The sequence below is a fragment of the Ambystoma mexicanum genome, unplaced genomic scaffold (assembly GCF_040938575.1).
Source record: "Ambystoma mexicanum isolate Mex_15411 unplaced genomic scaffold, UKY_AmexF1_1 Mex_scaf34, whole genome shotgun sequence".
NCBI lineage: Eukaryota > Metazoa > Chordata > Amphibia > Caudata > Ambystomatidae > Ambystoma > Ambystoma mexicanum.
The window spans coordinates 1,391,973-1,411,697 of NW_027182449.1; the positions used below are offsets into that span (position 1 = coordinate 1,391,973).

Consider the following 19,725-nt stretch of genomic DNA (forward strand, 5'->3'; position numbering starts at 1 on the left):
TATTTCTTCTTTTTTTAGAGATGCTTTCTATTTTTGTAAGGAACCGACGCCTGGGTGAGTGCTAGTGTGGCTTGAGGTAAATTTACGGGCAGCTTCTTTGCAAACTTTTGCCAAACCAACTTGGGGCAGCACTGGGGTAGAGAGTCAGCCTTCCGCTGATGCCTGCCTAGGCGTGGCTGGGCTGGGGGCCTCAGTTGCTGTTACTGGGCCTGCTTCTTTCCTGGACTTGTAGGCCGCCAGCCTGAGAAGGTAAGGCCTCAACCAACATCGCCCTCTGCCTTCCAAAGAGTCGAGGAGACCGCAGCAGGAAAATTGTGTGTGTGTTTATTTCTTCTTTTTTTAGAGGTGCTTTCTATTTTTGTAAGGAACTGACGCCTGGGTGAGTGCTAGTGTGGCGTGAGTTAAATTTACAGGCATCTTCTTTGCAAACTTTTGCCAAACCAACTTGGGGCAGCAGTGGGGTAGAGAGTCAGCCTTCTGCTGATGCCTGCCTAGGCGTGGCTGGGCTGGGGGCCTCAGCTGCTGTTACTGGGCCTGCTTCTTTCCTGGACTTGTAGGCCACCAGCCGGAGAAAGTAAGGGCCTCAACCAACATCGCCCTCTGCCTTCCAAAGAGTCGAGGAGTCCCCAGCAGGAAAATTGTGTGTGTGTTTATTTCTTCTTTTTTAGAGATGCTTTCTATTTTTGTAAGGAACCGACGCCTGGGTGAGTGCTAGTGTGGCTTGAGGTAAATTTACGGGCAGCTTCTTTGCAAACTTTTGCCAAAACAACTTGGGGCAGCACTGGGGTAGAGAGTCAGCCTTCCGCTGATGCCTGCCTAGGCGTGGCTGGGCTGGGGGCCTCAGTTGCTGTTACTGGGCCTGCTTCTTTCCTGGACTTGTAGGCCGCCAGCCTGAGAAGGTAAGGCCTCAACCAACATCGCCCTCTGCCTTCCAAAGAGTCGAGGAGACCGCAGCAGGAAAATTGTGTGTGTGTTTATTTCTTCTTTTTTTAGAGGTGCTTTCTATTTTTGTAAGGAACTGACGCCTGGGTGAGTGCTAGTGTGGCTTGAGGTAAATTCACGGGCAGCTTCTTTGCAAACTTTTGCCAAACCAACTTGGGGCAGCAGTGGGGTAGAGAGTCAGCCTTAAGCTGATGCCTGCCTGGGCTGGGCTGGGCTGGGGGCCTCAGCTGCTGTTACTGGGCCTGCTTCTTTCCTGGACTTGTAGGTCACCAGCCCGATATGGTAAGGGCCTCAACCAACATCACCCTCTGCCTTCCAAAGCGTCGAGGAGCCCCCAGCAGGAAAATTGTGTGTGTGTTTATTTCCATCTTTCTTTCCGAGTTTTTTTTTAAAGTTTTGTAAGGAACAGATGCTTGGGTGAGTGAGTGCAAGTGTGGCTTGGCCTGAATTTACAGACACTTTCTTTGCAAACATGAGTAGGCAAGTGGGTATTTCAAAAGTGGGTGCATGGAGCTGCTCGTTGCTTTTCCAAGCTGGCAGCTGTGGCTCCTGAGCTTGAGGCAAAAAGAAGGGCAGAAGCACACTGCAGAGGACAGCGTTCAGCCTTGCAAGAGGGCAGTGGACGTCGGAGGAGCCGACACAGCACAAGAGGCTCGGAATCGGCGCACTCTTCGCCTACGGCCATACCACCCTGAATGCGCCCGATCTCGTCCGATCTCGGAAGCTAAGCAGGGTCGGGCCTGGTTAGTACTTGGATGGGAGACCGCCTGGGAATACCAGGTGCTGTAGGCATTTTGCTACTCTGTGCCCGATAGGCGGAGTTCGTCTTCTCCGTCTTGAACTACATTTTTCCTCCATTCCGCTTTTAATTTTAACAAACACGGCGCGTGAAAAAGGCACAGGGGCAGACAGCAGCCCTCGCTCCAATGCAGAGCCCCGTCAGAGGCGGACACGTTGTCGCCAAACTAACTTGGAGCAGCAGCAGCAGCAGCAGGAGACTGAAGCCAGGGCAGCAGCTTGCCGCCTCGGGTGGGTGGATGCAGCCAGAAAGGGCCACTCGTGTCCCTGGCAAAGCACCTCCAGCGTCTCCCCGTTTTCTCTCCAGTGGACGCGCAAGGCCCCCTACAGCTAGGGGAGGCAAGTGGATGGGCCTCATCTGCATATGTGGGCTCTAGAGGAAGAGTGCACCCTGGGAGACAAGGGGACACCTGGAGCGGGAAGTGCTCACGGGGGAGAAGTGCCTACAAGAGGCAGGAAGGGAGGGAGGCCACATCATGCCTCTCCATAGCCAGGCCTCTGGATGATGGGGCAGAAGCGGCCGTCACCCTAAGCTTCCTAGAAGTCCCAGCTGGGCCCCATGCTACCTAATATCTCGCCTGATCGAGCCTGGTCGAGCACTGGTCGAGCCTTCAGCCAAGGGACACAGGAGCCAAGGGGTCTGGCCTCGAGCCTTCAACCGAGGGACCCAGGAGCCCAGGGTCTGGCCTCAGTGCTTCCCAAGTCGGCCTTCAGCTGAAGCCTGCCTGGGCTGGGAGCCTCAGCTGCTGTTCCTGGGTGTGCTTCTTTCCTGCATGTGAAGGCCACCAGCGGCGAAGGTTGCCCTCCGCCTTCCAAGGAGTCGAGGGGATAGAAGCAGGAAAATTGTGTGTGTGTTTATTTCTTCTTTTTTAGAGATTCTTTCTATTTTTGTAAGGAACTGACGCCTGGGTGAGTGCTAGTGTGGCTTGAGGTAAATTCACGGGCAGCTTCTTTGCAAACTTTTGCCAAACCAACTTGGGGCAGCAGTGGGGTAGAGAGTCAGCCTTCTGCTGATGCCTGCCTAGGCGTGGCTGGGCTGGGGGCCTCAGCTGCTGTTACTGGGCCTGCTTCTTTCCTGGACTTGTAGGCCACCAGCCGGAGAAAGTAAGGGCCTCAACCAACATCGCCCTCTGCCTTCCAAAGAGTCGAGGAGTCCCCAGCAGGAAAATTGTGTGTGTGTTTATTTCTTCTTTTTTAGAGATGCTTTCTATTTTTGTAAGGAAACGACGCCTGGGTGAGTGCTAGTGTGGCGTGAGCTAAATTTACAGGCATCTTCTTTGCAAACTTTTGCCAAACCAACTTGGAGCAGCAGTGGGGTAGAGAGTCAGCCTTCTGCTGATGCCTGCCTGGGCTGGGCTGGTCTGGGGGCCTCAGCTGCTGTTACTGGGCCTGCTTCTTTCCTGGACTTGTAGGCCACCAGCCCGAGAAGGTAAGGGCCTCAACCAACATCGCCCTCTGCCTTCCAAAGAGTCGAGGTGTCCCCAGCAGGAAAATTGTGTGTGTGTATTTCTTCTTTTTTTAGAGATGCTTTCTATTTTTGTAAGGAACCGACGCCTGGGTGAGTGCTAGTGTGGCTTGAGGTAAATTTACGGGCAGCTTCTTTGCAAACTTTTGCCAAACCAACTTGGGGCAGCACTGGGGTAGAGAGTCAGCCTTCCGCTGATGCCTGCCTAGGCGTGGCTGGGCTGGGGGCCTCAGTTGCTGTTACTGGGCCTGCTTCTTTCCTGGACTTGTAGGCCGCCAGCCTGAGAAGGTAAGGCCTCAACCAACATCGCCCTCTGCCTTCCAAAGAGTCGAGGAGACCGCAGCAGGAAAATTGTGTGTGTGTTTATTTCTTCTTTTTTTAGAGGTGCTTTCTATTTTTGTAAGGAACTGACGCCTGGGTGAGTGCTAGTGTGGCTTGAGGTAAATTCACGGGCAGCTTCTTTGCAAACTTTTGCCAAACCAACTTGGGGCAGCACTGGGGTAGAGAGTCAGCCTTCCGCTGATGCCTGCCTAGGCGTGGCTGGGCTGGGGGCCTCAGTTGCTGTTACTGGGCCTGCTTCTTTCCTGGACTTGTAGGCCGCCAGCCTGAGAAGGTAAGGCCTCAACCAACATCGCCCTCTGCCTTCCAAAGAGTCGAGGAGACCGCAGCAGGAAAATTGTGTGTGTGTTTATTTCTTCTTTTTTTAGAGGTGCTTTCTATTTTTGTAAGGAACTGACGCCTGGGTGAGTGCTAGTGTGGCGTGAGTTAAATTTACAGGCATCTTCTTTGCAAACTTTTGCCAAACCAACTTGGGGCAGCAGTGGGGTAGAGAGTCAGCCTTCTGCTGATGCCTGCCTAGGCGTGGCTGGGCTGGGGGCCTCAGCTGCTGTTACTGGGCCTGCTTCTTTCCTGGACTTGTAGGCCACCAGCCGGAGAAAGTAAGGGCCTCAACCAACATCGCCCTCTGCCTTCCAAAGAGTCGAGGAGTCCCCAGCAGGAAAATTGTGTGTGTGTTTATTTCTTCTTTTTTAGAGATGCTTTCTATTTTTGTAAGGAACCGACGCCTGGGTGAGTGCTAGTGTGGCTTGAGGTAAATTTACGGGCAGCTTCTTTGCAAACTTTTGCCAAAACAACTTGGGGCAGCACTGGGGTAGAGAGTCAGCCTTCCGCTGATGCCTGCCTAGGCGTGGCTGGGCTGGGGGCCTCAGTTGCTGTTACTGGGCCTGCTTCTTTCCTGGACTTGTAGGCCGCCAGCCTGAGAAGGTAAGGCCTCAACCAACATCGCCCTCTGCCTTCCAAAGAGTCGAGGAGACCGCAGCAGGAAAATTGTGTGTGTGTTTATTTCTTCTTTTTTTAGAGGTGCTTTCTATTTTTGTAAGGAACTGACGCCTGGGTGAGTGCTAGTGTGGCTTGAGGTAAATTCACGGGCAGCTTCTTTGCAAACTTTTGCCAAACCAACTTGGGGCAGCAGTGGGGTAGAGAGTCAGCCTTAAGCTGATGCCTGCCTGGGCTGGGCTGGGCTGGGGGCCTCAGCTGCTGTTACTGGGCCTGCTTCTTTCCTGGACTTGTAGGTCACCAGCCCGATATGGTAAGGGCCTCAACCAACATCACCCTCTGCCTTCCAAAGCGTCGAGGAGCCCCCAGCAGGAAAATTGTGTGTGTGTTTATTTCCATCTTTCTTTCCGAGTTTTTTTTTAAAGTTTTGTAAGGAACGGATGCTTGGGTGAGTGAGTGCAAGTGTGGCTTGGCCTGAATTTACAGACACTTTCTTTGCAAACATGAGTAGGCAAGTGGGTATTTCAAAAGTGGGTGCATGGAGCTGCTCGTTGCTTTTCCAAGCTGGCAGCTGTGGCTCCTGAGCTTGAGGCAAAAAGAAGGGCAGAAGCACACTGCAGAGGACAGCGTTCAGCCTTGCAAGAGGGCAGTGGACGTCGGAGGAGCCGACACAGCACAAGAGGCTCGGAATCGGCGCACTCTTCGCCTACGGCCATACCACCCTGAATGCGCCCGATCTCGTCCGATCTCGGAAGCTAAGCAGGGTCGGGCCTGGTTAGTACTTGGATGGGAGACCGCCTGGGAATACCAGGTGCTGTAGGCATTTTGCTACTCTGTGCCCGATAGGCGGAGTTCGTCTTCTCCGTCTTGAACTACATTTTTCCTCCATTCCGCTTTTAATTTTAACAAACACGGCGCGTGAAAAAGGCACAGGGGCAGACAGCAGCCCTCGCTCCAATGCAGAGCCCCGTCAGAGGCGGACACGTTGTCGCCAAACTAACTTGGAGCAGCAGCAGCAGCAGCAGGAGACTGAAGCCAGGGCAGCAGCTTGCCGCCTCGGGTGGGTGGATGCAGCCAGAAAGGGCCACTCGTGTCCCTGGCAAAGCACCTCCAGCGTCTCCCCGTTTTCTCTCCAGTGGACGCGCAAGGCCCCCTACAGCTAGGGGAGGCAAGTGGATGGGCCTCATCTGCATATGTGGGCTCTAGAGGAAGAGTGCACCCTGGGAGACAAGGGGACACCTGGAGCGGGAAGTGCTCACGGGGGAGAAGTGCCTACAAGAGGCAGGAAGGGAGGGAGGCCACATCATGCCTCTCCATAGCCAGGCCTCTGGATGATGGGGCAGAAGCGGCCGTCACCCTAAGCTTCCTAGAAGTCCCAGCTGGGCCCCATGCTACCTAATATCTCGCCTGATCGAGCCTGGTCGAGCACTGGTCGAGCCTTCAGCCAAGGGACACAGGAGCCAAGGGGTCTGGCCTCGAGCCTTCAACCGAGGGACCCAGGAGCCCAGGGTCTGGCCTCAGTGCTTCCCAAGTCGGCCTTCAGCTGAAGCCTGCCTGGGCTGGGAGCCTCAGCTGCTGTTCCTGGGTGTGCTTCTTTCCTGCATGTGAAGGCCACCAGCGGCGAAGGTTGCCCTCCGCCTTCCAAGGAGTCGAGGGGATAGAAGCAGGAAAATTGTGTGTGTGTTTATTTCTTCTTTTTTAGAGATTCTTTCTATTTTTGTAAGGAACTGACGCCTGGGTGAGTGCTAGTGTGGCTTGAGGTAAATTCACGGGCAGCTTCTTTGCAAACTTTTGCCAAACCAACTTGGGGCAGCAGTGGGGTAGAGAGTCAGCCTTCTGCTGATGCCTGCCTAGGCGTGGCTGGGCTGGGGGCCTCAGCTGCTGTTACTGGGCCTGCTTCTTTCCTGGACTTGTAGGCCACCAGCCGGAGAAAGTAAGGGCCTCAACCAACATCGCCCTCTGCCTTCCAAAGAGTCGAGGAGTCCCCAGCAGGAAAATTGTGTGTGTGTTTATTTCTTCTTTTTTAGAGATGCTTTCTATTTTTGTAAGGAAACGACGCCTGGGTGAGTGCTAGTGTGGCGTGAGCTAAATTTACAGGCATCTTCTTTGCAAACTTTTGCCAAACCAACTTGGAGCAGCAGTGGGGTAGAGAGTCAGCCTTCTGCTGATGCCTGCCTGGGCTGGGCTGGTCTGGGGGCCTCAGCTGCTGTTACTGGGCCTGCTTCTTTCCTGGACTTGTAGGCCACCAGCCCGAGAAGGTAAGGGCCTCAACCAACATCGCCCTCTGCCTTCCAAAGAGTCGAGGTGTCCCCAGCAGGAAAATTGTGTGTGTGTATTTCTTCTTTTTTTAGAGATGCTTTCTATTTTTGTAAGGAACCGACGCCTGGGTGAGTGCTAGTGTGGCTTGAGGTAAATTTACGGGCAGCTTCTTTGCAAACTTTTGCCAAACCAACTTGGGGCAGCACTGGGGTAGAGAGTCAGCCTTCCGCTGATGCCTGCCTAGGCGTGGCTGGGCTGGGGGCCTCAGTTGCTGTTACTGGGCCTGCTTCTTTCCTGGACTTGTAGGCCGCCAGCCTGAGAAGGTAAGGCCTCAACCAACATCGCCCTCTGCCTTCCAAAGAGTCGAGGAGACCGCAGCAGGAAAATTGTGTGTGTGTTTATTTCTTCTTTTTTTAGAGGTGCTTTCTATTTTTGTAAGGAACTGACGCCTGGGTGAGTGCTAGTGTGGCGTGAGTTAAATTTACAGGCATCTTCTTTGCAAACTTTTGCCAAACCAACTTGGGGCAGCAGTGGGGTAGAGAGTCAGCCTTCTGCTGATGCCTGCCTAGGCGTGGCTGGGCTGGGGGCCTCAGCTGCTGTTACTGGGCCTGCTTCTTTCCTGGACTTGTAGGCCACCAGCCGGAGAAAGTAAGGGCCTCAACCAACATCGCCCTCTGCCTTCCAAAGAGTCGAGGAGTCCCCAGCAGGAAAATTGTGTGTGTGTTTATTTCTTCTTTTTTAGAGATGCTTTCTATTTTTGTAAGGAACCGACGCCTGGGTGAGTGCTAGTGTGGCTTGAGGTAAATTTACGGGCAGCTTCTTTGCAAACTTTTGCCAAAACAACTTGGGGCAGCACTGGGGTAGAGAGTCAGCCTTCCGCTGATGCCTGCCTAGGCGTGGCTGGGCTGGGGGCCTCAGTTGCTGTTACTGGGCCTGCTTCTTTCCTGGACTTGTAGGCCGCCAGCCTGAGAAGGTAAGGCCTCAACCAACATCGCCCTCTGCCTTCCAAAGAGTCGAGGAGACCGCAGCAGGAAAATTGTGTGTGTGTTTATTTCTTCTTTTTTTAGAGGTGCTTTCTATTTTTGTAAGGAACTGACGCCTGGGTGAGTGCTAGTGTGGCTTGAGGTAAATTCACGGGCAGCTTCTTTGCAAACTTTTGCCAAACCAACTTGGGGCAGCAGTGGGGTAGAGAGTCAGCCTTAAGCTGATGCCTGCCTGGGCTGGGCTGGGCTGGGGGCCTCAGCTGCTGTTACTGGGCCTGCTTCTTTCCTGGACTTGTAGGTCACCAGCCCGATATGGTAAGGGCCTCAACCAACATCACCCTCTGCCTTCCAAAGCGTCGAGGAGCCCCCAGCAGGAAAATTGTGTGTGTGTTTATTTCCATCTTTCTTTCCGAGTTTTTTTTTAAAGTTTTGTAAGGAACAGATGCTTGGGTGAGTGAGTGCAAGTGTGGCTTGGCCTGAATTTACAGACACTTTCTTTGCAAACATGAGTAGGCAAGTGGGTATTTCAAAAGTGGGTGCATGGAGCTGCTCGTTGCTTTTCCAAGCTGGCAGCTGTGGCTCCTGAGCTTGAGGCAAAAAGAAGGGCAGAAGCACACTGCAGAGGACAGCGTTCAGCCTTGCAAGAGGGCAGTGGACGTCGGAGGAGCCGACACAGCACAAGAGGCTCGGAATCGGCGCACTCTTCGCCTACGGCCATACCACCCTGAATGCGCCCGATCTCGTCCGATCTCGGAAGCTAAGCAGGGTCGGGCCTGGTTAGTACTTGGATGGGAGACCGCCTGGGAATACCAGGTGCTGTAGGCATTTTGCTACTCTGTGCCCGATAGGCGGAGTTCGTCTTCTCCGTCTTGAACTACATTTTTCCTCCATTCCGCTTTTAATTTTAACAAACACGGCGCGTGAAAAAGGCACAGGGGCAGACAGCAGCCCTCGCTCCAATGCAGAGCCCCGTCAGAGGCGGACACGTTGTCGCCAAACTAACTTGGAGCAGCAGCAGCAGCAGCAGGAGACTGAAGCCAGGGCAGCAGCTTGCCGCCTCGGGTGGGTGGATGCAGCCAGAAAGGGCCACTCGTGTCCCTGGCAAAGCACCTCCAGCGTCTCCCCGTTTTCTCTCCAGTGGACGCGCAAGGCCCCCTACAGCTAGGGGAGGCAAGTGGATGGGCCTCATCTGCATATGTGGGCTCTAGAGGAAGAGTGCACCCTGGGAGACAAGGGGACACCTGGAGCGGGAAGTGCTCACGGGGGAGAAGTGCCTACAAGAGGCAGGAAGGGAGGGAGGCCACATCATGCCTCTCCATAGCCAGGCCTCTGGATGATGGGGCAGAAGCGGCCGTCACCCTAAGCTTCCTAGAAGTCCCAGCTGGGCCCCATGCTACCTAATATCTCGCCTGATCGAGCCTGGTCGAGCACTGGTCGAGCCTTCAGCCAAGGGACACAGGAGCCAAGGGGTCTGGCCTCGAGCCTTCAACCGAGGGACCCAGGAGCCCAGGGTCTGGCCTCAGTGCTTCCCAAGTCGGCCTTCAGCTGAAGCCTGCCTGGGCTGGGAGCCTCAGCTGCTGTTCCTGGGTGTGCTTCTTTCCTGCATGTGAAGGCCACCAGCGGCGAAGGTTGCCCTCCGCCTTCCAAGGAGTCGAGGGGATAGAAGCAGGAAAATTGTGTGTGTGTTTATTTCTTCTTTTTTAGAGATTCTTTCTATTTTTGTAAGGAACTGACGCCTGGGTGAGTGCTAGTGTGGCTTGAGGTAAATTCACGGGCAGCTTCTTTGCAAACTTTTGCCAAACCAACTTGGGGCAGCAGTGGGGTAGAGAGTCAGCCTTCTGCTGATGCCTGCCTAGGCGTGGCTGGGCTGGGGGCCTCAGCTGCTGTTACTGGGCCTGCTTCTTTCCTGGACTTGTAGGCCACCAGCCGGAGAAAGTAAGGGCCTCAACCAACATCGCCCTCTGCCTTCCAAAGAGTCGAGGAGTCCCCAGCAGGAAAATTGTGTGTGTGTTTATTTCTTCTTTTTTAGAGATGCTTTCTATTTTTGTAAGGAAACGACGCCTGGGTGAGTGCTAGTGTGGCGTGAGCTAAATTTACAGGCATCTTCTTTGCAAACTTTTGCCAAACCAACTTGGAGCAGCAGTGGGGTAGAGAGTCAGCCTTCTGCTGATGCCTGCCTGGGCTGGGCTGGTCTGGGGGCCTCAGCTGCTGTTACTGGGCCTGCTTCTTTCCTGGACTTGTAGGCCACCAGCCCGAGAAGGTAAGGGCCTCAACCAACATCGCCCTCTGCCTTCCAAAGAGTCGAGGTGTCCCCAGCAGGAAAATTGTGTGTGTGTATTTCTTCTTTTTTTAGAGATGCTTTCTATTTTTGTAAGGAACCGACGCCTGGGTGAGTGCTAGTGTGGCTTGAGGTAAATTTACGGGCAGCTTCTTTGCAAACTTTTGCCAAACCAACTTGGGGCAGCACTGGGGTAGAGAGTCAGCCTTCCGCTGATGCCTGCCTAGGCGTGGCTGGGCTGGGGGCCTCAGTTGCTGTTACTGGGCCTGCTTCTTTCCTGGACTTGTAGGCCGCCAGCCTGAGAAGGTAAGGCCTCAACCAACATCGCCCTCTGCCTTCCAAAGAGTCGAGGAGACCGCAGCAGGAAAATTGTGTGTGTGTTTATTTCTTCTTTTTTTAGAGGTGCTTTCTATTTTTGTAAGGAACTGACGCCTGGGTGAGTGCTAGTGTGGCGTGAGTTAAATTTACAGGCATCTTCTTTGCAAACTTTTGCCAAACCAACTTGGGGCAGCAGTGGGGTAGAGAGTCAGCCTTCTGCTGATGCCTGCCTAGGCGTGGCTGGGCTGGGGGCCTCAGCTGCTGTTACTGGGCCTGCTTCTTTCCTGGACTTGTAGGCCACCAGCCGGAGAAAGTAAGGGCCTCAACCAACATCGCCCTCTGCCTTCCAAAGAGTCGAGGAGTCCCCAGCAGGAAAATTGTGTGTGTGTTTATTTCTTCTTTTTTAGAGATGCTTTCTATTTTTGTAAGGAACCGACGCCTGGGTGAGTGCTAGTGTGGCTTGAGGTAAATTTACGGGCAGCTTCTTTGCAAACTTTTGCCAAAACAACTTGGGGCAGCACTGGGGTAGAGAGTCAGCCTTCCGCTGATGCCTGCCTAGGCGTGGCTGGGCTGGGGGCCTCAGTTGCTGTTACTGGGCCTGCTTCTTTCCTGGACTTGTAGGCCGCCAGCCTGAGAAGGTAAGGCCTCAACCAACATCGCCCTCTGCCTTCCAAAGAGTCGAGGAGACCGCAGCAGGAAAATTGTGTGTGTGTTTATTTCTTCTTTTTTTAGAGGTGCTTTCTATTTTTGTAAGGAACTGACGCCTGGGTGAGTGCTAGTGTGGCTTGAGGTAAATTCACGGGCAGCTTCTTTGCAAACTTTTGCCAAACCAACTTGGGGCAGCAGTGGGGTAGAGAGTCAGCCTTAAGCTGATGCCTGCCTGGGCTGGGCTGGGCTGGGGGCCTCAGCTGCTGTTACTGGGCCTGCTTCTTTCCTGGACTTGTAGGTCACCAGCCCGATATGGTAAGGGCCTCAACCAACATCACCCTCTGCCTTCCAAAGCGTCGAGGAGCCCCCAGCAGGAAAATTGTGTGTGTGTTTATTTCCATCTTTCTTTCCGAGTTTTTTTTTAAAGTTTTGTAAGGAACAGATGCTTGGGTGAGTGAGTGCAAGTGTGGCTTGGCCTGAATTTACAGACACTTTCTTTGCAAACATGAGTAGGCAAGTGGGTATTTCAAAAGTGGGTGCATGGAGCTGCTCGTTGCTTTTCCAAGCTGGCAGCTGTGGCTCCTGAGCTTGAGGCAAAAAGAAGGGCAGAAGCACACTGCAGAGGACAGCGTTCAGCCTTGCAAGAGGGCAGTGGACGTCGGAGGAGCCGACACAGCACAAGAGGCTCGGAATCGGCGCACTCTTCGCCTACGGCCATACCACCCTGAATGCGCCCGATCTCGTCCGATCTCGGAAGCTAAGCAGGGTCGGGCCTGGTTAGTACTTGGATGGGAGACCGCCTGGGAATACCAGGTGCTGTAGGCATTTTGCTACTCTGTGCCCGATAGGCGGAGTTCGTCTTCTCCGTCTTGAACTACATTTTTCCTCCATTCCGCTTTTAATTTTAACAAACACGGCGCGTGAAAAAGGCACAGGGGCAGACAGCAGCCCTCGCTCCAATGCAGAGCCCCGTCAGAGGCGGACACGTTGTCGCCAAACTAACTTGGAGCAGCAGCAGCAGCAGCAGGAGACTGAAGCCAGGGCAGCAGCTTGCCGCCTCGGGTGGGTGGATGCAGCCAGAAAGGGCCACTCGTGTCCCTGGCAAAGCACCTCCAGCGTCTCCCCGTTTTCTCTCCAGTGGACGCGCAAGGCCCCCTACAGCTAGGGGAGGCAAGTGGATGGGCCTCATCTGCATATGTGGGCTCTAGAGGAAGAGTGCACCCTGGGAGACAAGGGGACACCTGGAGCGGGAAGTGCTCACGGGGGAGAAGTGCCTACAAGAGGCAGGAAGGGAGGGAGGCCACATCATGCCTCTCCATAGCCAGGCCTCTGGATGATGGGGCAGAAGCGGCCGTCACCCTAAGCTTCCTAGAAGTCCCAGCTGGGCCCCATGCTACCTAATATCTCGCCTGATCGAGCCTGGTCGAGCACTGGTCGAGCCTTCAGCCAAGGGACACAGGAGCCAAGGGGTCTGGCCTCGAGCCTTCAACCGAGGGACCCAGGAGCCCAGGGTCTGGCCTCAGTGCTTCCCAAGTCGGCCTTCAGCTGAAGCCTGCCTGGGCTGGGAGCCTCAGCTGCTGTTCCTGGGTGTGCTTCTTTCCTGCATGTGAAGGCCACCAGCGGCGAAGGTTGCCCTCCGCCTTCCAAGGAGTCGAGGGGATAGAAGCAGGAAAATTGTGTGTGTGTTTATTTCTTCTTTTTTAGAGATTCTTTCTATTTTTGTAAGGAACTGACGCTTGGGTGAGTGCTAGTGTGGCTTGAGGTAAATTCACGGGCAGCTTCTTTGCAAACTTTTGCCAAACCAACTTGGGGCAGCAGTGGGGTAGAGAGTCAGCCTTCTGCTGATGCCTGCCTAGGCGTGGCTGGGCTGGGGGCCTCAGCTGCTGTTACTGGGCCTGCTTCTTTCCTGGACTTGTAGGCCACCAGCCGGAGAAAGTAAGGGCCTCAACCAACATCGCCCTCTGCCTTCCAAAGAGTCGAGGAGTCCCCAGCAGGAAAATTGTGTGTGTGTTTATTTCTTCTTTTTTAGAGATGCTTTCTATTTTTGTAAGGAAACGACGCCTGGGTGAGTGCTAGTGTGGCGTGAGCTAAATTTACAGGCATCTTCTTTGCAAACTTTTGCCAAACCAACTTGGAGCAGCAGTGGGGTAGAGAGTCAGCCTTCTGCTGATGCCTGGGCTGGGCTGGTCTGGGGGCCTCAGCTGCTGTTACTGGGCCTGCTTCTTTCCTGGACTTGTAGGCCACCAGCCCGAGAAGGTAAGGGCCTCAACCAACATCGCCCTCTGCCTTCCAAAGAGTCGAGGTGTCCCCAGCAGGAAAATTGTGTGTGTGTATTTCTTCTTTTTTTAGAGATGCTTTCTATTTTTGTAAGGAACCGACGCCTGGGTGAGTGCTAGTGTGGCTTGAGGTAAATTTACGGGCAGCTTCTTTGCAAACTTTTGCCAAACCAACTTGGGGCAGCACTGGGGTAGAGAGTCAGCCTTCCGCTGATGCCTGCCTAGGCGTGGCTGGGCTGGGGGCCTCAGTTGCTGTTACTGGGCCTGCTTCTTTCCTGGACTTGTAGGCCGCCAGCCTGAGAAGGTAAGGCCTCAACCAACATCGCCCTCTGCCTTCCAAAGAGTCGAGGAGACCGCAGCAGGAAAATTGTGTGTGTGTTTATTTCTTCTTTTTTTAGAGGTGCTTTCTATTTTTGTAAGGAACTGACGCCTGGGTGAGTGCTAGTGTGGCGTGAGTTAAATTTACAGGCATCTTCTTTGCAAACTTTTGCCAAACCAACTTGGGGCAGCAGTGGGGTAGAGAGTCAGCCTTCTGCTGATGCCTGCCTAGGCGTGGCTGGGCTGGGGGCCTCAGCTGCTGTTACTGGGCCTGCTTCTTTCCTGGACTTGTAGGCCACCAGCCGGAGAAAGTAAGGGCCTCAACCAACATCGCCCTCTGCCTTCCAAAGAGTCGAGGAGTCCCCAGCAGGAAAATTGTGTGTGTGTTTATTTCTTCTTTTTTAGAGATGCTTTCTATTTTTGTAAGGAACCGACGCCTGGGTGAGTGCTAGTGTGGCTTGAGGTAAATGTGGCTTGAGGTAAATTTACGGGCAGCTTCTTTGCAAACTTTTGCCAAAACAACTTGGGGCAGCACTGGGGTAGAGAGTCAGCCTTCCGCTGATGCCTGCCTAGGCGTGGCTGGGCTGGGGGCCTCAGTTGCTGTTACTGGGCCTGCTTCTTTCCTGGACTTGTAGGCCGCCAGCCTGAGAAGGTAAGGCCTCAACCAACATCGCCCTCTGCCTTCCAAAGAGTCGAGGAGACCGCAGCAGGAAAATTGTGTGTGTGTTTATTTCTTCTTTTTTTAGAGGTGCTTTCTATTTTTGTAAGGAACTGACGCCTGGGTGAGTGCTAGTGTGGCTTGAGGTAAATTCACGGGCAGCTTCTTTGCAAACTTTTGCCAAACCAACTTGGGGCAGCACTGGGGTAGAGAGTCAGCCTTCCGCTGATGCCTGCCTAGGCGTGGCTGGGCTGGGGGCCTCAGTTGCTGTTACTGGGCCTGCTTCTTTCCTGGACTTGTAGGCCGCCAGCCTGAGAAGGTAAGGCCTCAACCAACATCGCCCTCTGCCTTCCAAAGAGTCGAGGAGACCGCAGCAGGAAAATTGTGTGTGTGTTTATTTCTTCTTTTTTTAGAGGTGCTTTCTATTTTTGTAAGGAACTGACGCCTGGGTGAGTGCTAGTGTGGCGTGAGTTAAATTTACAGGCATCTTCTTTGCAAACTTTTGCCAAACCAACTTGGGGCAGCAGTGGGGTAGAGAGTCAGCCTTCTGCTGATGCCTGCCTAGGCGTGGCTGGGCTGGGGGCCTCAGCTGCTGTTACTGGGCCTGCTTCTTTCCTGGACTTGTAGGCCACCAGCCGGAGAAAGTAAGGGCCTCAACCAACATCGCCCTCTGCCTTCCAAAGAGTCGAGGAGTCCCCAGCAGGAAAATTGTGTGTGTGTTTATTTCTTCTTTTTTAGAGATGCTTTCTATTTTTGTAAGGAACCGACGCCTGGGTGAGTGCTAGTGTGGCTTGAGGTAAATTTACGGGCAGCTTCTTTGCAAACTTTTGCCAAAACAACTTGGGGCAGCACTGGGGTAGAGAGTCAGCCTTCCGCTGATGCCTGCCTAGGCGTGGCTGGGCTGGGGGCCTCAGTTGCTGTTACTGGGCCTGCTTCTTTCCTGGACTTGTAGGCCGCCAGCCTGAGAAGGTAAGGCCTCAACCAACATCGCCCTCTGCCTTCCAAAGAGTCGAGGAGACCGCAGCAGGAAAATTGTGTGTGTGTTTATTTCTTCTTTTTTTAGAGGTGCTTTCTATTTTTGTAAGGAACTGACGCCTGGGTGAGTGCTAGTGTGGCTTGAGGTAAATTCACGGGCAGCTTCTTTGCAAACTTTTGCCAAACCAACTTGGGGCAGCAGTGGGGTAGAGAGTCAGCCTTAAGCTGATGCCTGCCTGGGCTGGGCTGGGCTGGGGGCCTCAGCTGCTGTTACTGGGCCTGCTTCTTTCCTGGACTTGTAGGTCACCAGCCCGATATGGTAAGGGCCTCAACCAACATCACCCTCTGCCTTCCAAAGCGTCGAGGAGCCCCCAGCAGGAAAATTGTGTGTGTGTTTATTTCCATCTTTCTTTCCGAGTTTTTTTTTAAAGTTTTGTAAGGAACGGATGCTTGGGTGAGTGAGTGCAAGTGTGGCTTGGCCTGAATTTACAGACACTTTCTTTGCAAACATGAGTAGGCAAGTGGGTATTTCAAAAGTGGGTGCATGGAGCTGCTCGTTGCTTTTCCAAGCTGGCAGCTGTGGCTCCTGAGCTTGAGGCAAAAAGAAGGGCAGAAGCACACTGCAGAGGACAGCGTTCAGCCTTGCAAGAGGGCAGTGGACGTCGGAGGAGCCGACACAGCACAAGAGGCTCGGAATCGGCGCACTCTTCGCCTACGGCCATACCACCCTGAATGCGCCCGATCTCGTCCGATCTCGGAAGCTAAGCAGGGTCGGGCCTGGTTAGTACTTGGATGGGAGACCGCCTGGGAATACCAGGTGCTGTAGGCATTTTGCTACTCTGTGCCCGATAGGCGGAGTTCGTCTTCTCCGTCTTGAACTACATTTTTCCTCCATTCCGCTTTTAATTTTAACAAACACGGCGCGTGAAAAAGGCACAGGGGCAGACAGCAGCCCTCGCTCCAATGCAGAGCCCCGTCAGAGGCGGACACGTTGTCGCCAAACTAACTTGGAGCAGCAGCAGCAGCAGCAGGAGACTGAAGCCAGGGCAGCAGCTTGCCGCCTCGGGTGGGTGGATGCAGCCAGAAAGGGCCACTCGTGTCCCTGGCAAAGCACCTCCAGCGTCTCCCCGTTTTCTCTCCAGTGGACGCGCAAGGCCCCCTACAGCTAGGGGAGGCAAGTGGATGGGCCTCATCTGCATATGTGGGCTCTAGAGGAAGAGTGCACCCTGGGAGACAAGGGGACACCTGGAGCGGGAAGTGCTCACGGGGGAGAAGTGCCTACAAGAGGCAGGAAGGGAGGGAGGCCACATCATGCCTCTCCATAGCCAGGCCTCTGGATGATGGGGCAGAAGCGGCCGTCACCCTAAGCTTCCTAGAAGACCCAGCTGGGCCCCATGCTACCTAATATCTCGCCTGATCGAGCCTGGTCGAGCACTGGTCGAGCCTTCAGCCAAGGGACACAGGAGCCAAGGGGTCTGGCCTCGAGCCTTCAGCCGAGGGACCCAGGAGCCCAGGGTCTGGCCTCAGTGCTTCCCAAGTCGGCCTTCAGCTGAAGCCTGCCTGGGCTGGGAGCCTCAGCTGCTGTTCCTGGGTGTGCTTCTTTCCTGCATGTGAAGGCCACCAGCGGCGAAGGTTGCCCTCCGCCTTCTAAGGAGTCGAGGAGACCGCAGCAGGAAAATTGTGTGTGTGTTTATTTCTTCTTTTTTTAGAGGTGCTTTCTATTTTTGCAAGGAACTGACGCCTGGATGAGTGCTAGTGTGGCTTGAGGTAAATTCACGGGCAGCTTCTTTGCAAACTTTTGCCAAACCAACTTGGGGCAGCAGTGGGGTAGAGAGTCAGCCTTCTGCTGATGCCTGCCTAGGCGTGGCTGGGCTGGGGGCCTCAGCTGCTGTTACTGGGCCTGCTTCTTTCCTGGACTTGTAGGCCACCAGCCGGAGAAAGTAAGGGCCTCAACCAACATCGCCCTCTGCCTTCCAAAGAGTCGAGGAGTCCCCAGCAGGAAAATTGTGTGTGTGTTTATTTCTTCTTTTTTAGAGATGCTTTCTATTTTTGTAAGGAACCGACGCCTGGGTGAGTGCTAGTGTGGCTTGAGGTAAATTTACGGGCAGCTTCTTTGCAAACTTTTGCCAAAACAACTTGGGGCAGCACTGGGGTAGAGAGTCAGCCTTCCGCTGATGCCTGCCTAGGCGTGGCTGGGCTGGGGGCCTCAGTTGCTGTTACTGGGCCTGCTTCTTTCCTGGACTTGTAGGCCGCCAGCCTGAGAAGGTAAGGCCTCAACCAACATCGCCCTCTGCCTTCCAAAGAGTCGAGGAGACCGCAGCAGGAAAATTGTGTGTGTGTTTATTTCTTCTTTTTTTAGAGGTGCTTTCTATTTTTGTAAGGAACTGACGCCTGGGTGAGTGCTAGTGTGGCTTGAGGTAAATTCACGGGCAGCTTCTTTGCAAACTTTTGCCAAACCAACTTGGGGCAGCAGTGGGGTAGAGAGTCAGCCTTAAGCTGATGCCTGCCTGGGCTGGGCTGGGCTGGGGGCCTCAGCTGCTGTTACTGGGCCTGCTTCTTTCCTGGACTTGTAGGTCACCAGCCCGATATGGTAAGGGCCTCAACCAACATCACCCTCTGCCTTCCAAAGCGTCGAGGAGCCCCCAGCAGGAAAATTGTGTGTGTGTTTATTTCCATCTTTCTTTCCGAGTTTTTTTTTAAAGTTTTGTAAGGAACGGATGCTTGGGTGAGTGAGTGCAAGTGTGGCTTGGCCTGAATTTACAGACACTTTCTTTGCAAACATGAGTAGGCAAGTGGGTATTTCAAAAGTGGGTGCATGGAGCTGCTCGTTGCTTTTCCAAGCTGGCAGCTGTGGCTCCTGAGCTTGAGGCAAAAAGAAGGGCAGAAGCACACTGCAGAGGACAGCGTTCAGCCTTGCAAGAGGGCAGTGGACGTCGGAGGAGCCGACACAGCACAAGAGGCTCGGAATCGGCGCACTCTTCGCCTACGGCCATACCACCCTGAATGCGCCCGATCTCGTCCGATCTCGGAAGCTAAGCAGGGTCGGGCCTGGTTAGTACTTGGATGGGAGACCGCCTGGGAATACCAGGTGCTGTAGGCATTTTGCTACTCTGTGCCCGATAGGCGGCGTTCGTCTTCTCCGTCTTGAACTACATTTTTCCTCCATTCCGCTTTTAATTTTAACAAACACGGCGCGTGAAAAAGGCACAGGGGCAGACAGCAGCCCTCGCTCCAATGCAGAGCCCCGTCAGAGGCGGACACGTTGTCGCCAAACTAACTTGGAGCAGCAGCAGCAGCAGCAGGAGACTGAAGCCAGGGCAGCAGCTTGCCGCCTCGGGTGGGTGGATGCAGCCAGAAAGGGCCACTCGTGTCCCTGGCAAAGCACCTCCAGCGTCTCCCCGTTTTCTCTCCAGTGGACGCGCAAGGCCCCCTACAGCTAGGGGAGGCAAGTGGATGGGCCTCATCTGCATATGTGGGCTCTAGAGGAAGAGTGCACCCTGGGAGACAAGGGGACACCTGGAGCGGGAAGTGCTCACGGGGGAGAAGTGCCTACAAGAGGCAGGAAGGGAGGGAGGCCACATCATGCCTCTCCATAGCCAGGCCTCTGGATGATGGGGCAGAAGCGGCCGTCACCCTAAGCTTCCTAGAAGTCCCAGCTGGGCCCCATGCTACCTAATATCTCGCCTGATCGAGCCTGGTCGAGCACTGGTCGAGCCTTCAGCCAAGGGACACAGGAGCCAAGGGGTCTGGCCTCGAGCCTTCAACCGAGGGACCCAGGAGCCCAGGGTCTGGCCTCAGTGCTTCCCAAGTCGGCCTTCAGCTGAAGCCTGCCTGGGCTGGGAGCCTCAGCTGCTGTTCCTGGGTGTGCTTCTTTCCTGCATGTGAAGGCCACCAGCGGCGAAGGTTGCCCTCCGCCTTCCAAGGAGTCGAGGGGATAGAAGCAGGAAAATTGTGTGTGTGTTTATTTCTTCTTTTTTAGAGATTCTTTCTATTTTTGTAAGGAACTGACGCCTGGGTGAGTGCTAGTGTGGCTTGAGGTAAATTCACGGGCAGCTTCTTTGCAAACTTTTGCCAAACCAACTTGGGGCAGCAGTGGGGTAGAGAGTCAGCCTTCTGCTGATGCCTGCCTAGGCGTGGCTGGGCTGGGGGCCTCAGCTGCTGTTACTGGGCCTGCTTCTTTCCTGGACTTGTAGGCCACCAGCCGGAGAAAGTAAGGGCCTCAACCAACATCGCCCTCTGCCTTCCAAAGAGTCGAGGAGTCCCCAGCAGGAAAATTGTGTGTGTGTTTATTTCTTCTTTTTTAGAGATGCTTTCTATTTTTGTAAGGAAACGACGCCTGGGTGAGTGCTAGTGTGGCGTGAGCTAAATTTACAGGCATCTTCTTTGCAAACTTTTGCCAAACCAACTTGGAGCAGCAGTGGGGTAGAGAGTCAGCCTTCTGCTGATGCCTGCCTGGGCTGGGCTGGTCTGGGGGCCTCAGCTGCTGTTACTGGGCCTGCTTCTTTCCTGGACTTGTAGGCCACCAGCCCGAG

The 19,725-nt window shown here is 54.2% G+C and overlaps 6 non-coding genes across 6 annotated transcripts; all 6 read left to right on the forward strand.

Annotated features, from left to right (window-relative positions):
* Positions 1–1,615: 1,615 nt before the first annotated feature.
* LOC138558823 (5S ribosomal RNA) lies at positions 1,616–1,734 on the forward strand. Its single transcript, XR_011298942.1, has one exon. It is a non-coding gene; the product is annotated as a 5S ribosomal RNA (ribosomal RNA).
* Positions 1,735–5,184: 3,450 nt separating this feature from the next.
* On the forward strand, positions 5,185–5,303 carry LOC138558824 (5S ribosomal RNA). The gene has a single exon (XR_011298943.1). It is a non-coding gene; the product is annotated as a 5S ribosomal RNA (ribosomal RNA).
* Positions 5,304–8,428: 3,125 nt separating this feature from the next.
* LOC138558826 (5S ribosomal RNA) lies at positions 8,429–8,547 on the forward strand. Its single transcript, XR_011298945.1, has one exon. It is a non-coding gene; the product is annotated as a 5S ribosomal RNA (ribosomal RNA).
* Positions 8,548–11,672: 3,125 nt separating this feature from the next.
* LOC138558827 (5S ribosomal RNA) lies at positions 11,673–11,791 on the forward strand. Its single transcript, XR_011298946.1, has one exon. It is a non-coding gene; the product is annotated as a 5S ribosomal RNA (ribosomal RNA).
* A 4,112-nt stretch (positions 11,792–15,903) lies between these two features.
* On the forward strand, positions 15,904–16,022 carry LOC138558828 (5S ribosomal RNA). The gene has a single exon (XR_011298947.1). It is a non-coding gene; the product is annotated as a 5S ribosomal RNA (ribosomal RNA).
* A 2,152-nt stretch (positions 16,023–18,174) lies between these two features.
* Positions 18,175–18,293, forward strand: LOC138558829 (5S ribosomal RNA). The gene has a single exon (XR_011298948.1). It is a non-coding gene; the product is annotated as a 5S ribosomal RNA (ribosomal RNA).
* Positions 18,294–19,725: the final 1,432 nt, after the last annotated feature.